At 45.8% G+C, this 16,840-nt stretch overlaps 1 protein-coding gene across 5 annotated transcripts in view; it reads left to right on the top strand.

Annotated features, from left to right (window-relative positions):
- Window positions 1-16,840, top strand: part of BCL11A (BCL11 transcription factor A) — a 137,117-nt gene that overhangs the window by 40,637 nt on the left and 79,640 nt on the right. For 2 of the 5 annotated variants that reach the window (XR_014691394.1, XR_014691395.1), the window contains one exon: window positions 3,479-4,581. The exons of 1 other annotated variant lie outside the window; for it this stretch is intronic. The gene's annotated coding sequence lies outside the window, so the exon portion shown is untranslated. Of the gene's footprint in view, window positions 1-1,453; window positions 2,144-3,478; window positions 4,582-16,840 lie in introns of those variants that run through there. 2 more of the 5 variants (XR_014691396.1, XR_014691397.1) reach the window with 2 other exon arrangements.

Here is a 16,840-nt window from a genome sequence, read left to right as displayed (position 1 = left end):
AAAAACTGAAACCTGAGGAAAACAGAACTGTGACTAATAGCATGACGGTTATGTAATAGCTATAATAGCGATGCTATCTGAAAATGTAACCTTTAATTACTCTGCCTGCTTCTTTCAAACTCTTTAGGAAGGAAAAAATAACACCTATGTTACAGGTGTTGTGAAAACTACATTTCCCAAATGACAGGAACACAAGAATGTCTCTATGATGTCAAACCAAATTCCCATCGAAACCAATGTTTTGCCTCCAAAAGTGACCAACAGCAGATGCATAAAGGAGAAGAACAGAATATGGCAAATAGTGATACTGTCTGGATTATAGCTTCCTACGCTCAGCAGTCTGCAGGCTAGGAGTTTTCTTAGTGTGGTGGTGTTCCAAATGCGTTGTGTAATAAGCAGAAAAGGTCCATTATTAAAGCCTTTGTTTGACTTAAGATTGCTTCTGTACTCTAGCATCCAGACCTTCCTATTCAGTTAGGTGCTACATGCAGTGCATCCCAGTTGACTTAAGAGCATAATTCTTATAATACTTTCAGAAGTGATATAAGAAAGCGGGTTTTCTGAGAGTCACTGGCTGTTGTTGATAATGGGGGGTCTGAATTGATTTTGGAAAAATGTTGTGTCAGTGTGGTGTTTCAGAAATGAGCATAGGGAATCAATGTGAACACTGTTCACGAAATGACAGTGGAAAGGAGATATGTTTTTGAAATCCTGGCTAACTCTGAGTAGGGAACTTGACGTGTAACAGACATGAAATATGACGGACAAGTAACTTCTCACTTCCCTTGATGGAGGTGTTTGTGAGAACCACCTTGCAAAGTGTTTGTATCAAATCTTGCAACAAATGCAACAAATCTTTCACCTGAGAGTCCTGCTATCTCTAGGAGAGCAGCAATGACATGGAGTTCACAATCTGACAAGAGGAATGATACAACTGGCTGGTTTGGGATATCAGAACCTCCTGATTCCAAAGGGGGGGAAATGTGCAGGCACTAGGGATATGTAAGCAGCACACACCCTGCGCAAGCTGGGTTACCGCTAGCTTTTGGCATGGCCACTATGCTGATTGCTGATCAGACTCTGCCTTACCTGCCCTGCAAGGTGAAACCTGTACCCTCTGTGGCTGCTACGCAGCAGCAGGAAAGATAATAACATATTAGCCAAAACTCTAGCCTGCTGTACCGCTGCCTCTGTTATAGGCAGAAACTTCAGATTCTTTAGCTTCTGTAAGTGGTTGTTGTCAGAGGATTTGAGGGCTGGGGGTCGGGGGTTGTTCCCTGTTGTTCCCCTTTTCTACTAACTTCTCTCCTAGCACTTTCTCAAAGTAGCACTGAAATCAGTCCAGGTCTCTCAACTTCTCACGAGGGGGGGATGTGGAGAGAGGTGAAAGTGTCTACTACAAATACATAATTTTCTTTTCACTTCATTGTTCTCTCTCCATTTGACTTGGCAGGTGTGCTGAGCAGGAATGGTGTGCAAATCGATCCCGAGGCAATCAATGACACGGCAGCGGGCCAGAGCTGAACACCAATGCGTTGATCGCCTCCAAATCAATTCACACACTGCTCTTGCTCTGGTTACCTGCCATTTCAGAAAAAGGGAGGGATGGGGAAATGAGAAGAAAATTACACAAAGTATTCTGGGACCTTTCTAAATAGGCCACTTACTTGGAACCCTTCCTCTTGTATGTGCCTTTATACTAGATGTAAGTATGTGATAAGGTTACAATGCAATGCCTTGTTTGACTTAGGTGCTTCTAAAAAGAGCGGAGCCTTGGAGAGTGACTGGCAAATTGTGTGGAAGAGACAGCAGTCCTGCATCCTCACTGTTTTGCACCTCATGTATTAAGTACTTAAACTAGTCAAGCATTGCTGCTTGGATGTCTGCAAGCTTAAATAATCACATAAGGCACTGTGCCATGAGGAACTGTGCCTCCTAATTTCTGAACGCTCCTCAAGGTGAATGGTTTTTGTTTTGCTTTAATAAGCCAGAAGTTGTGCATGTCGAAAGTGCCTTTTGTACAAAGATCTCAATTTACTTGGCAAACTTCCATGAATTGAGTCTCTGCTTTGCTGTCAAGGAGTGAGGTATTGTTATCTCCATTAAGAGCAAGTGAGCCAAAAATAAATGCCTCATCTCTTCATATTGCTGCTGCTTCCTTTTCCTCCTTTCTTCAGAGGGATAGCAGCCCTTAATTTAGAGCATGGATTGTTGGGGTCAGGGATGCTTCTGGCCCCAGGAGAAGAGGGAGGGTACCTCATCCGCATGCCTATACCAGCACCTCTCCCTTTTTCTTCTGGCTGTGACCCAGTTCAGTGCTGTCCTTGGGGATTCTCTTGTCTGTGCCACAGTTACCATGGTCCCTACGGAGGCAGCCAGCAAATAATTCAGGCATAGGACCACCCGGCAACCCCTTCAACCTGCATTTCCCTGACATGACTGTGCCTTTTGCCAGGGTCTCTTGCGTGGGAGCACAGATAGATAAGCATGGAGGATAATTCAACATGAGGTCCTATCCTGTGCAGAAGTAGCTATGGACTGGGTCCTTTGGCTTTGAGTGTAGTATGTATCAAGCTTTTTTTTTTTTTTTTTTTTTTTTAATAAAAAAAGCAATAAGGTAAGCAAATTTCTCAATGCAGTGCAGAAGGGCATTAACAGATTTGAGAAAATAATTGAATATCATCTACTCTAGCTCATGCTACTACTTCTCACAATAACGCCAGCTCTGTATACTTAAATATACTCTGAGGTGATCGCTGCAGGCCTGTCTGTCCTCTTACATTTCAGGGCACCGTGTGGCCTTGTGTGGTGTAAGAGCTGTGCTCATCTCAAGTGAGATGTAGTAACAGCATGCTCAGAACAGGTACAGCACTGTCGATAAGGAAGAACTAGCTTTCAGCTGTGTTTATTACCAGTTAATTTTAAAGAGTGTTGATGTACTCATCTATTTTCAGTAGCCCCTTTGCAGCTAATCATAACAGGAAGTAAATATTGGCCACTGCCTTAGGAACACAGTGGCTCACAAGCAATTTGTGGCAGAAATTGTCTTTTTGCTCAGCACCGTTGCAGTGAGGCCTTATTCCTGACCGTGGAGTGAGAGTTCAAAGGTTGCCTGTTGCATGTCCTCTCCTGCTCCAGGATACAGCTGGCAGGTGGAGCTAGGCAGGTGACAGTGTGGCAGGGCCCGATAGTGAGCTGTTGGCAATTGCTAACTATTGCCTGAATGCGACACGGGAGGCCCAGGAAGAATTAAATATCTGAAGTGGCGTAAGCACTAAGTTTTTTGCTGTTCTTGTGAAGAATGGCATGTTCTGTTGCTTTATAAGAGTACTAAGAGAATGCGAGGTAACCTGTTTGTAATCTAAGTTATGGATTTGTATTTTTAAAATTGTAATTATCTGGCTTTCTTCAGTATGCTCTTAAATCTTCAGTATGCTCTTAAATTTTCAAATCTGTAAATGGAGCATGTATTTTACAGAGGCAGTACTTTAAGGTGACGGGCTGTGCTAGAGACCCACCATCTTCACAGGCACTGCCAGTAGAATTTCAAAGTTTGTGACCATCAAAAAGATCTGCAAAACTCCAAATACTGCAGTTACACAACGTGTAGGAGTGGTGCTGGGACTGCAGCGTTGAAGGTGAGGAGGAGGAGCAAGCTAATGGAGTGCTTTACTTATCTGGCCCTTGTGGTGATGCTTCTCATCTGCAACAGACATCTAAACCCCTGACAGATGGATCTCACCTACTCAGCATGGATACTGGCTGCATTGTGCAAAGGACTAGTGCTGGGCTGGTGAGCTTTCAGAGCCAGCCCTAACTTCTTTGTAACACCTTTCGGGAGAGAATCCTGCCTGTGGTGCTTGTCTCAGCACAGGGCCGCCTGGCACATCTGCTTCCCTGGGCTCTGAGCGTGGGGGCACAGGAACTGCTCAGCCGGCTGTGGAGCTGTTCACAGCAACCCAGGCAGCTGTGGACTGATGTGGGACACCCCTCATAGCTGAGGGCTTCCATCCGTGCTGAATCCAAGCTATGGAGATGCTGTTTTTTTTTTTGTTTGTTTGTTTGTTTGTTTTTTGGGAGGAAAGTACTGTCAATTAGCCAAAACAGGCACAGTATTTTTTTGTGGTAGAGATGATGTGGTGGGTTTTCCTGTTGTTTTGGCTTCGTAAGGCATGACTTTTTAGGTAAAAGTTCTATAATAGCTGAAATCTCTCTAAAATCTGAACTCTGCTTGTCACCACCTCCCTACACCATTAAGCCCTTAAAACTATTTTAGTGTTTGGCCGGTGCTTGGAAGTGAAAGCACGGTTTAGGACTGCTTTCTTGTTCTAGAGAACACCATCTATTTCTTCCCTCTTAAATGTGCTTCCTCTGGTGTCCTGGTAACACACTTAGTTCTGCCCCAGAAAGGTGGCCCTACCTTTCTGTACCTGTCTGGGGGCCTGGTGGAGCCCTTACCCTGCCGGCTTGGAGTGAACGATGACGAGGGAGGCTGGAAAGAAAGGGAAAAAGCATAGGGATCAGGAAAAGCCCCGTAAACTCACAATATTAAAATTCTGCCTTTGACCTGTGACATGTCTAGTCCTTGCACCCTCCCAGAGGCTGCCTCCAGCTCCTGGAGTCTTTTATTTCCCCCCTTCCCAGGGCTTTTCAGCTGCAGTTGCCCCCCGGTTCTTGCCCATCGCTGTGAGCAGTGCCGCAGCCTGGGCAGGCGCTGCCACCTGCCCTAGATGAGTAACAGCGGCTGGGAAAAGCGCGCGTCCATGCCTATAATCAGACTGCTGAGGTGCAAGGAAACACAACTTAACCTGACACACTCCCAATTATTTCTGTGGAGTAAGCTTATAATTTGGCAGGGGAGAGTACACTGATAACACGGAGAGCCTTGCACAACACCAGCACGGCCTCCCGTGCCCTGGAAACAGAGGCTGAGACCAGGACCAACCCTTGAGGTTCAGCAGTGGGGTGCACAGGACCCCTTTACCGCTGCTTGCAGGTGGGTTCCCGGCAGCAGAAGCCCGCTGCCTCTGCGGGAGCGGCCGGGCTGTGCTGCGCCGGGCCCGGGGGAGGCAGTGCCGGGCCCGGGCCTCACGGGGGCGCCCCCCGCCCGCAGACAGCGCCGGGGCCGCGCTCCCTGCTCCGGGCCCGCGGGGAGGCAGCGCCCGAGGGGCTTCGGGGGGAGCCGACGAGCTTGGGGCTTTCGGGACCCCGGCCGGGCCGGGGGGCCGGGCAATCGCTTGGGTTTTCGTTCCCCCCCCCATCCCGGTGCTGTGTAAAAAAAAAAAAAAACAAAACGCAACTGCACTTAGCACCCTTTACCCCACGGCATCGAAATTCGAGTGCAAACCAGGAGATTTAAAAAAAAAAAAAAAAAAGTTTTTTTCCTCCTTTCTTTCTTTTCCTCTCCCTTACCTTTATGATTATTATCATTTTTGATGTCCTGCAAAAAGTTCCGGAGGGGGCTCCCTACCCCTTCCCTCGCTTTCCCACTGCGATTTCGCTTTTGACGGTTGTATGGGCTGAAGTCCCCTGGGTGGCAGCCCGAGCTACTCATTCATCATCATAACAACCGTTTAGTGTAAAATTAACAACAACTTAACTACTACAGCAATAAACATGGTCCTGCATTACCACAGATTGATGAGGATTACTTAGTTACAATCAGCTGGGGCACAGACAGCGGAGAAAAGGCTGCCAAATCGATCGCTTTCCGAAAGTTTAAAACTCTGCCTCCCCCGTTTAGTGCTGCTGATGCTCGGGGGCTGGGCTGGGTGCAGGAAAAGGGAGGGAGAGGAATTTCCCACCCACCCCGGAAAGTTGGCACTTCGTATTTGCTTTGTGGGAAGAAGAGGACAAAGTCTCTTTCTTAGCGTATGCATCTGCTCGCACACCTGATTTCTTCAGCTCGTCTCTCGAAAAGGTCTGTTTGGTTGATTATCTAAACGTATTTTGCTTTTAATTCCCCCTCACCGTTTAAATATGCCGCTTAAGCTTCTAAAACGCGGAAGCGAGGCCCCTAAACGACCTGATAATCGATCCCAAAACAACTCTGCATGAGAAAGAGAGAGGCTACAAGGCAAATCGGTCCGGTGTCCAACTAATACAATTGCTTTGGTATCCGCCTCTCGTTTCCCATGTAAACTCAGAAACGCTCATCACGAGAAACAAAAGGACAAGGGGAAAATAGTTAAGTACACCTAGAGCTGCATCCAAACAAAAGAAGAAAGACTGAACAAACCCAAGGTTTTCTATTTCTCCCTGAGCCAAGTAATCCCTTTGATTACATCTAATACCTGCCAAAACCCAGATGGTATGCCCACCCATCTCACAGTGTGATAATGCCACATTGTGAAATCTACCCATTAATATTAATTGTCAGCTAGAGAATCTGTCTGAACTACTAAAGCTCGAGGTTGCCTTGAGAAAGCAGGGCATGATTTAGCAGGGATTTTAAGATAATTCTTATTCTTTCATTCTCTATCTCACATACGTAGAATGTTAAATAAGAGCCCTGGAATGCGATTCGGGTTTCTGTGGCTGCCTGCCTCTCGCAATCCCCATCTTAAACTGCTGTGCATTTGGGGTCTCCACCTGATGACCAAAACATTACCTCAAATTGCCTTGGGCGCGCAGGCACCGTATAGGTAGCTGTACATCACTGGGTGAGCCCTGGCTCCCTTCTTATGGCAGATACGCCCTTCTGTGCATATGGGACTTCTTTCTTTCCATCTATTCCCAAATACTGTCAATAACAGACTCCATAATCCCTGGGAATTATTAAAGAAGCATTTCAGAAACATATATTTTTCCATATATATTTTTCCACACATTGCAAACTCAGTGTTTGAAGATGGTGGGGGAAAAAGGAGTGTAAGAGGGGTGATAGTGTAACAGCAGAGTTACCATTTTCAAGTTTAGAGGAACTGCTGCTGAGGTTGAGACAAAAAGGTCTCTATATCCTCTGAAAAGACAAAGGGAAGTGGACAAGAGGAGGTGGAATGGATGTGCAGGACCATACGTCGTGTTAGCTCTTGCCAGCTCATTCTCAAGCCCTGTTTTCAGAATAGTAGTTGTCATTGTGTGTTATAACACCCGACTCTCGTAGTTCAGCTATAGGCCTCCAAAAAACAGTTGTAGATAGGAGGTGGCTCTGCTGACATGTGAAAAAGTAACCAACCCTAGGATCCTGCTGTGGCCCAGATGCAGCCCCACAGAGGCAGGTTCTGGCCTCAGACAGCGCTGATCTGTCCAGGGGGAGCAGCGAAGTGCCTGATATATGCTGTTCTCAAAATCAGGTGTCACCAATTTCACCTGGGTCAGGGATGAGCTCTAAATGTCAAATCCAAAGATATTAAGCACCTGTTTCGAGCCCTCACCAAGTTGCTTCACAACCAGTCTCTACCAGAAATGCTGTGTATACCAGGGGCTTAGTGTAACCCGACGTTTCTAGGTTAGGGTAAAATACCCATGCAAGCAAGACCACAGCAAACCTACCGAGGCCTGGAAATTCAGGTTCTAACGTCTGCTGTTCCTTCCTTCCCTCGTTCCTTTGCATCTGGCTATTCTGCAGCAATTTGGGTAATAAGACTCTTTGAAATGGGAGCAGTCTGACTTATAAATATATGAATATGCAGATTGTACTTGCATTATCAGATGTTCATATCAGCATAGGTGTGCGTGAGGACATGCTGCTTTCTGTGTCGCTTTTCTTCCCACCAAAACTCCATGTGGCTCGTTTGTCTCCATGAAACAGGACTTGGGTCTATCAGGACTCTACCAAAAAAGCGTCTTGGTCATTTTTGACAGTGGCATTCCCTTCTTGGAAAGGTACCACTTCACCCCCGCCACCCAGAAAACATGTTGGCATGGGCTTTATGGAATGCCTGAAAATCTGTCTTGCTTTCTCAAGAAGCTGCCACCACCCCCACCAGCAGCTCTTATGTCACAAACAGCCAGCCTGGGCCTGCTCCGCGTTACTTTCGCATCCTCTCTCTGATATCAGCTGAGAGCCACCAGGAAGAAAGAGATGCGAAATAAAAAGTGGAACAAAGGACCCTTTTCCTGCCTCCACTGACGCTGATGGCAAGAGTCCTGCTGACTTCAGCAGCACTAATGTTGTTAAGAATAGGTCTATGCTAAACTCGCCGTTGTGTCTGCAGCTCGTGGAGACTAATCTTGACTTACGACGTGTGTGCACATGCACGGTGAGGGGAAACGCACAGTTTTTGGCGACTGAAAGTTTAATCAAAAGGCCACTTTTCCCATCTGTTATTTTTGGGCCCAGCCTCCCAAGGGTCAGCTTGATGACATTTCATGCTGCTTCTAATCAATTTTGAACCAGGAAGCAGTGTGAGAGCTGCCTAGCAGAGAGCTGGAGTGGCGTGGAGCTCAGCACTGGGAACAGAGCTGGAAAAATATGTTGGGGATTTTGGGGCATAAACAAATGTTTCCTAATCTGGACTGCAACTCTGTCAGGCATGTACTGACAAGTAAATGTCGATTGGAGCTGAAAACCAGCAGGTTCAACTACAGTGTAACCTGTAAATCCACATCTTGACAGGCATGTTGTGGTACGCAGAGCTATAGTCTCCGGGAAATAAGGTAACACAGGAATCAGATCATGGAATCAAATAGTGTGATTATCGCTGTATTTTTTGCTTTGTGTAGCCAAAGGAGGTAAGTAGTAGTTTGTACTCATTATTTCCCGTAAGACTGTTTAGATCAGACTTGATTTTTTGGAGCTTGCAGCCCCGGAGGATTAAATGATTTTCAAGACACGAACCTTTTCTCCCAGCCTGTTTCTCCCCATATCCTTTCCTTCCTTGGACCGTCTCTTCTGTGGCTGGGCAAGCACAGATAAATGCGTACCCACTCCTTGGGGCTCCCTTCCTTGCTCCATACACCTTGCCGAGAACCACATGAGAACCACATGTAAGAGTGGTGGGGTCAGAGCTGGAGCAAGACTTCTCAGCAGGGTTGGCAAGACCGAATTTTGCTGCCTCAGCCGTGAGATCTCGGGACCAGGCTTGGTGACCCCGGAGCTGTCAGATTGGAAGGTGGAGAAAGACTGCTGCTGCCTGAAGGGAGCTGCTTTTCCTACCTGGGCTGCAGCGGCCACCACAAGCACTCACTCTCTGGCAGCAGCAGCAGCAGCAGCCTGGGATTTGGGGAACTTGACAGACACTGACTAGTTGCTGTTATAGCCAGCTGCTGGTCTTGTCCCCTGAGATAAAGGGATCGCTATTTATTTGAAAGTTCTTTATAATATTGAGAAAAATCTGCAGGAAATACAGTGCACCTTAGCGTTTTCACTCTGCAATGTGCTTTTGGCAATGCAGAACTTCCCTTTAGGTGGATTTCTAGTGCATTTGCAGGCAAAATTGCAAAGAGCACAGCTTCATGGGTACTTCAAGTACATTATCCCTACTCTGTAGGATATCGTTGCATAAGTTATCGCATGAAGTTGTGACTCTTCCTGAGCCCAGGGCTGGTGCTTCTGACCTACAGTTACTACTTTCTGAGGTCAGGTTTCCTCAGCACAGGTGAAGTTATCCAGAACACTTACTGGGGTGTCAGCAGCAAGTGATCTGTAGGATTCTGAAGGCATGTTTCGATCCCAAAGCTTATTTGGGAAGGGATGAGCCTGTTGAGTTCACAGTGGGCAGTTTGGAATGATACAATAATGCTCAACATACTGCTTCTATTTAATCTGGCAGGGAAAAGGTAAAATTTTAAGGTGCCTTTTTTGTTTGTTTGTTTTTAGTTTTTAGTTTGGCATACAAATGTTACTCCTAAGAATAAAATGTGTGAGGATTTTTATTGTTGCAGCCCATGCTGGAGAACAGGACCTAGGTGACATGAATAGCAGAGTGCTGGGAGATGTTTTGCTCCTCTTGCAGAGCAAAGCTGGGAGAAAGCATCATGTTCCAGCATTTCAGCTGCTTCGGTGCCAAGTATTAGACCAAACTTAACCTTCATCAGCAATTTAATCTAATGGTGTGGTTCTGTAGCTGATCTAAATCAGTACTGCACTGGTTTGCTCTTTTCTCCGCCCTGCAGCTGTGTGCTCTTGTTGCTTGCTGCTTCTGGTGCTCACCTCTCCCTTCAGTTGCTCGATCCAGCTCGTTAAACAGCAAGAAAACCATCTCAGCAAAAGGTAGCAAATATTTTTGTTCAGCTTAGAGAGCCATATGAGGTCAGCGAGGAGGCAGTGCCAAGCGTGGTATGGAGGCATCTCTTGCGTGGATGGGTGTGATTCCACCAAATGGGCGAGCCACCTCAGAGCTCAGCGCTGCCGGGAGGAGCGTGCCCCTTCCCCACTGTGGGGTCCACCCCTGTGGTGGTGGTCTTGGCTGGCCTGTGGACTCGCAGCTTTCCATATGGGGATTCCCTGAGAATGCCTTGTTGGGGGCCTCTGTAACATGCTCACGATTACAAAGACAGACAGCAGCAGAGCCCAAATCCCAAACTAATTACAAAGGAGTGAAACCGCCCTTTGCTTCTGTAGCTTCAATCAAAGTTTTGTTTTGATTAGCAGAAGCAAAATTATAATGACAATAATAATAAAGAAAAAGTCCAGTGCACCTTAGAATAAAAGCACTTATTAAGTAGCATCCCGGACAAAGTTTTTTCTGGGCACCTCTTGGTCGGGTTAAGGTACAATAGTAAACCTCAAAAAGCAGGGGCAGACTTTCAGGCAGCGGGAAGTGCTGCAGTTCCCCTCAACTTCCACTGGGCTCCTCTGCTGCTACAGTCAACGCGAGCGGCACCTCAACGCTTCCAGTCTGAACCCTGCTCGTTTCCAGTTGAAATCCCCGCCTGCAGGTTTGGTATTGTTTCTGTTCAAAAGTCTGCCTTACAACAACTGGCGGTGTCACGTGCCTTACTCTGTTCTCAGCATTATTTGGAATTAAAACATCCCGAGATATTCAAAATTACCTGAGCAGCAAAGGTGTTTCTGAGACACTAGAAACCCTGTTACACAGCACTCTTCTGTTTTCTAGGCTGCCCAGATGATAGGTGAGGGATGATATTGAAGCTCAGAATGATCCAGTGACTGTTGTGCTCAGTGCCCCCTGCTTGAAGCAGGTTTCTTTTCCTATTCACATTTATTTTATGCCGAAGTGAAATAAGACCTTAGTTTTTTATATTCTCCCTATATAAATATTTCTTTTTTTTTTTTTTTAGTGTTCATGAAAAATGTGACAAGATGTCCACTAAGGTCATAAATGCAAGCATAAATAGCTGCAATTTAACATTAGTAGTTAGCAAATAAGATACCCTCGAGGTAAGAAGGCTGATAAAAAGAGGGCAGCGATATATTAAAGATGCATTATTTGGGGTCCATGGATATAATTTAGGCTTCACAACAAGGTCAGGCTGATTTAATTCTCTCTACAAAGGTCAGTCTGAGGCCTGGCTGTACTAACCTCTGTGCTCTCCATCTGTTTGCACTCGAAGCCAGACACTTTCAATAGGTGATTGTGTGTTCATGGCTGGATACAAACAAATCGGAATTATCTCCAGGTCTAGGCCTCCTAAAGTGTTTACTTGGAGCCATCGCTGCCCCAGGAGTAGCTCTTACCTGGGCAACTTTACACTTGGCTGCTGCTTTGAAGTGTTGCTAAGACCATTTGATATTTGTGATTTCCTAATGTTGAAAGTGCTGATGAGTATTTGCCTTCATAAACACACCACTGTTGTGTCCTAAACTCTTGATGCAGGTTTATTCCACAGCCCTTGAAATACGATTTTTTTTTTTTTTTTTTTCAGTACTGGTAAATGTATCATAAAGTTAAGAAAAGGGAGGGAAAAAAGACCCTTACAGTATTCACTTTCTCCAAAATGAGAAAAAATGAAGAAACCGGTGTTTGTGGACATCTTTATTTAATGGCCCAGGTCTTTTAAAAATCTTTCTCCATAAGCAGGGAATTCTTTAAAAATAATTGACAGGCTAAAATAAATATGCAGTGTTCTGGTGTCTGTTAGTCATTTTCTTGCTGCTTTTTTCACTTCACGCTAAACATTTCTGAATTCTGTTTTCATTTTAAGTAGGAAACTGGTTTATTAATCTGAATGCAACCACTAGAGAAAATGAGGCCAGTGAATGCTTTGAGCTTTCAATAAATATTTAGCTCACTGATGTGGCCACATAAAGTAAATAGCACCTGCTTTTTCAAAAAAGACTTGCGAGTTTAGTGGAAGATGTACCTAATTTAAAAAAGAGTAAGAGTCCTAATTTTTGCCCATGTGACTTGGACAAGAATGAGGTTATGAATTGATAATGCTTTCATTCCAGGTGGAAGGTATTATTATTAATAATAAAATTACATAAAATGCCATGAAATGATTGAATGTACTGTGCTAAAAAACAAACAGAAAAGGCCCCACACAGTGATCTTCCTCTCTGAGGTGCTGTAAGTCTTCCTTAGGTACAATGTTTACACACACCACGTTTCAGTAATTATTTTACATTCACATGATACACAGCCATTTTCAAAACTAAAAAGAGAGATCTATTTTTCAACCAACAAAATTAAAATCAAGATTTCAGAGCTTAGGATGCACCACAGAAGTCTCACCCTGTGTTGTCTCAAACCTGCCTACTCTCTACCCAGACGGAGGGAACTGCAGGCACAATAGTACAGATTATAAAGTAATTTGAAGTCAGATTTTCAAATTTCTGTGTGTATTCCACAGTTAAAAAATACTCTGATAAGCAAATTCTGATCTCACACAATACAGATATTTTTTTTCTAGGTATCTTACGAAATCAGCTATTGCTCTTGTGTGTGGTGTGTGCTGATGAATCAGACATAGCATTTGGCTCTTCAGGCTGTCGCAGTGACCCTGTTTTTTTTTTTTTTTAATTAGATGAAGACAGGGAGAGACTCTGTGCAGTGATTACAGAAAGATTTAGGAAAACGGTATGGTGCTGAACCCCATTTTTTAGAATATTTGACACCTGACCCCACACTTCCATGCGCACAAGCATCTGTTTTCTTTCTGTGAGACCCCACTGGTGGCCAGCTCACCTTTGTGCTCAGTTCAAGGGTTGCTGGGGCACCTTGTTTTTTGGAAAACCTTGGTGGCGTGCTTGGATTAGCCCAGGGGAATCCCTGGGGAGTGACAAAAGAAGTCACCCCGCTGTGAGATGAGCACACTGCCTCTGTGGGGCCCTGGCTCCTGCTGGCTGAAGGAGCCGGTATATGAACTTGTGTTCTTTTCACTGAGTGGTTATGTTTAGAGTAATTACCATTTGCGGTATTGTTGTCTAGCTACAGGAGTATTAAGGTATTCATTACACAGGCTGTTTGCTTTAAAATGCTTTGTGGGCGAGCTTTTATTGCTCAGGAATGGCGCCAGATGGACAGTCCTGAGGAACAAAGTCCTTGCGCTATCTAGAGAACAGCTATGGCACCGGCAGTGGCACATTACCTTTTCCTCCTCTGTCTCCCTCTGCTATCAGCCTGATGTCAGGAGGAGCAAACTCAGGAGGAAGAAGACGCCGCAGAGCCTGTGCATCCTCAAAGAAACCAACACCAGGGCCACCTGGTGAGGGGGTGGGTTTGGGGACATGGTGTTTGGCACACCTCCACGGGCCTTTTCCCAGAGGCCGCTTGAGATCAAGCTCTTGGCAACCTCTTAAATCATCTGCTTTCCTACAGGTGGTGACCATTTTTAGAGCTGTTGCTGTCAATTGCTTGAATGTGCACCAAACGGGTGTTAGAAATGTTTCGGACTCCAGCACCTGTGGCAATAACGTACCTTTCTGAACCAGCTCTATCTGTCCCTTCAGTTGTGTGTGGGGGGGAGAGATGGAGCATGAGTGAGGAGCTGGTAATATCCGTCCTTATGTCAATACTGTGGCCTTTCACGCAGAACAAAATCCCTGTTGTGTGTGGTTCTCTAACAACTGTCCCTGTGCTTTGTTTGCATCTCACTTAGCGTGCCATACCGTGCTTATCAGATGTATCTATACAGTGGACCGCTTTGAAAAAGAGGCACTTCCACACACACTTTCCATCCTAAAGTCTGTCTGGCTTTTCATTTTCCTGAAGAAGCAAGCTCAGGACAGGCTGAAAAAGCCAGTGGTCCCATCAGCAACCAGGAGCCACGCTCATCCACCTGGCCACGCACTGTTTCTCAGGAAGCCTCAGCAGGGTCTAGATCTTAGCCCCTGCCAGCAGCCAACGCTGCCGAATCACTTTCCTGCTACAGCAAGAGAGCCCCTCCAGGCCTCCAGCAAATACCTTGGGGATGCAGGGACCGTACGTTGAGCAGGACACTGCTGGCACTGTGCACCAGCTTTCTGGGAGTTAGGCTGCACCTGGATTTGATATGTGCTGTCAAACCAAGCTGTCATGTAATTGTGACAAAACCACATGGCTTAAGGAAATCAGTCAGGTGTGTAAATTGTGTCCTTACAATATCTCCGAAGTCCCTTTTTTCATGCTACGGATCCATGACCTGGGAGATTCTGTCATTCCTATGACACAAGAACACCCACACGAAGCCTCTAAAACCAATAAAACTCCCTTTGTTCCTACCTTTACCTGGTTAAAAATAAATAAATAACTGGGTAGGTGATTTCCCACCTGTAATAGTAAATAAAACTACCTTCCCCCACTCTAACTCAGCCTGGAGATGTTTTAATAGCCAAGAATAAGCCTCTTAAGCTAGAGGCTTTAGGATGGAAACACTGACAAACCCTTAATGCGCCAATATCGGCAACTTCCTCTGTGGTGGTGCTCTGCTGTGGCAGCTTCTCTACTGGGGAAGGACTGCTCAAAATGCAGCACTGCTTTGACTCTTTGCTTGCTTCTGCACACCATAAAAGGAGAAAAAAAAAAGAAAGTAAGCAAGAAAATCTGGGAGTCTCACAAAGCCGTATGTTTTTCTGAGTGTAGTGGTGAGTCCTGTTGTAGGGTTGGGTGTCAAGCTGTGCTCTTAGGGGGTCCGGGAGCTGGTTTAAGGGTTTGGGCTTACCTCTTCCCACAGCACGCATTTCACCCTTGAAACAGAAGAATGTTTTGCCGTAGAAATGGGGAGCTACTTTTAGATCACGCAGTCGTAGCACTTCTTCTTGTGTGCGACATGACATACTCTGTCAAGCCACTGTATTCCAACTTCCACTCATGTATTTCATTTTTATTAGTGACGGAGGACAGGTGACTTGAATCTTAATGCTATGGTGCAATATGTATGTGAGGTGTCGAGCACCTAGGCGTGTGCTGTGATACCGCTCCTGCAATAAGCTCGCACGCTTTGCATATAAATCTCGAGGCACTTTGCTGTTCCCGGCCCTAACGGGTGCACTGTTGGAGATTAAAATGTGAGGGGTGCAGGGGTGTGGGCCATTTTCATGCCATTGTTTTTGCCTTTCCTATTGTTAAGTTCTAGATTCCCCTCTTCCCATATGTTGTATCTACATTCCTGCCAAATTCCAAGGGAGCAAAAAAGCTGCTCCTTGTGCTGTTGTTATTTTTAAAAGGTGCTCTAAACAAATCAGCCTTCTGGAGAGTAGAAAGCATCAGGCATTGGGCAGGCGAAGACAATTGATGCGCTGCAGAGTTACTGTTTAATGTGTGCTCATCTTGTAGGACGGACCTGGAACAGCTCACAGCTCCTCCCTCCCTCGTGCTCCTGTGAAACTCAGTGCAAGTCACCATCTTCCTGCAATGTCCTCCGTGTGCTCAAACCTGGCTACATGGTCTGAACGGCTCCGTGCACTCCTGAAAGGCTCTCTCCTGTCTGCAGCTGGCAGGAGCAGAGTGTTTGGGGCAGGTTAGCTGAGCAAGAAATAGGATAAACAAGTTATAAAAGTCAGGGCTCCCAGGTGCATAAAGCTGAAAGGCAGGAAAGAAATAACTCCAGCTAAGTAGGAAGAAAAAAAAAAATCTGGTATTTTGTTCTTTCTGGTATTTTTGTTTCTTTTTTTGTAGTGTTTGTGTGGTGAGCCCCGTCGCAGGGAGCAGCAGGTGTCGGGAGGGATGGGTTCTCTGCGCGCTCACAGGGGGCCCTGCTCCCAGCAGCCTGGGGCAGGCGCTGCCACTGCTGCCTTTCTCCTGGGACAGGCAGAGGGAGGCCTCCCTGTGCTTTGAGCTGGTCTCAGAGCATCGCCCCACAGCACTCCTGGGGGTCACTGAGTCGCTTGCACTGGAGGAATGTGCTTTTCGTACTGGGAGAACTCCATACCAGAGGAAGCAGTCCCATTGGGTTCCTTGGTGACCTCGGTTTTTCTCTGTAAAAAAGGGGCAGGGGCAGAGAGAGGACAAGGAAGATGAATTTCTCTTGCGATGGACAGCAGTGCTGCAAAGCGCTGCATAAAAGCTGGCTAATAGAAACCCTGCCCTCTTCCCCTCCCACGCAGAAGACCAGAACAAGGTCTACATGCTGCTTTTCCCATACTTCCCATATGCATACACACAGCTCAGGGTAGCGCTGTCAGGGAGAGATTCCAGAGCATCATGTGGAACGCAGCATCAGACTTTTAATCCCTGAAATTTAAAAGGACACCTTGTTTAACAGGGGAAAAAGTACTGCGGGACTTCTGCAGATAATTAAAAGAAACAGTGTTTAACAACGTGGACAAAGTCCTGACCTAAGGCATGATGAACTGTACAAATGCTTTTCGTGCAGCTAAAAGTTTATGGCATTCTGGAGTGTTGTTTATGTTACTATAAAAAAAAGGTGAGAAAATATATTCAGTTACTTTCTGTTTCCCCCCCATTGAGCAGATGGCAATTCATAGCTCAAATTGTTTTTTAAGCCATTTCACATTTTATTAATAAGTACAATATGCTTTCAAACAGCAAACCACACTCAGGCATTTCTGCAG

The sequence above is a fragment of the Aythya ferina genome (genome assembly GCF_964211825.1).
Source record: "Aythya ferina genome assembly, chromosome: 3".
Lineage (NCBI taxonomy): Eukaryota > Metazoa > Chordata > Aves > Anseriformes > Anatidae > Aythya > Aythya ferina.
Note: the sequence above shows the minus strand (reverse complement) of the source record. Positions and strands in the feature narration are given on the sequence as shown.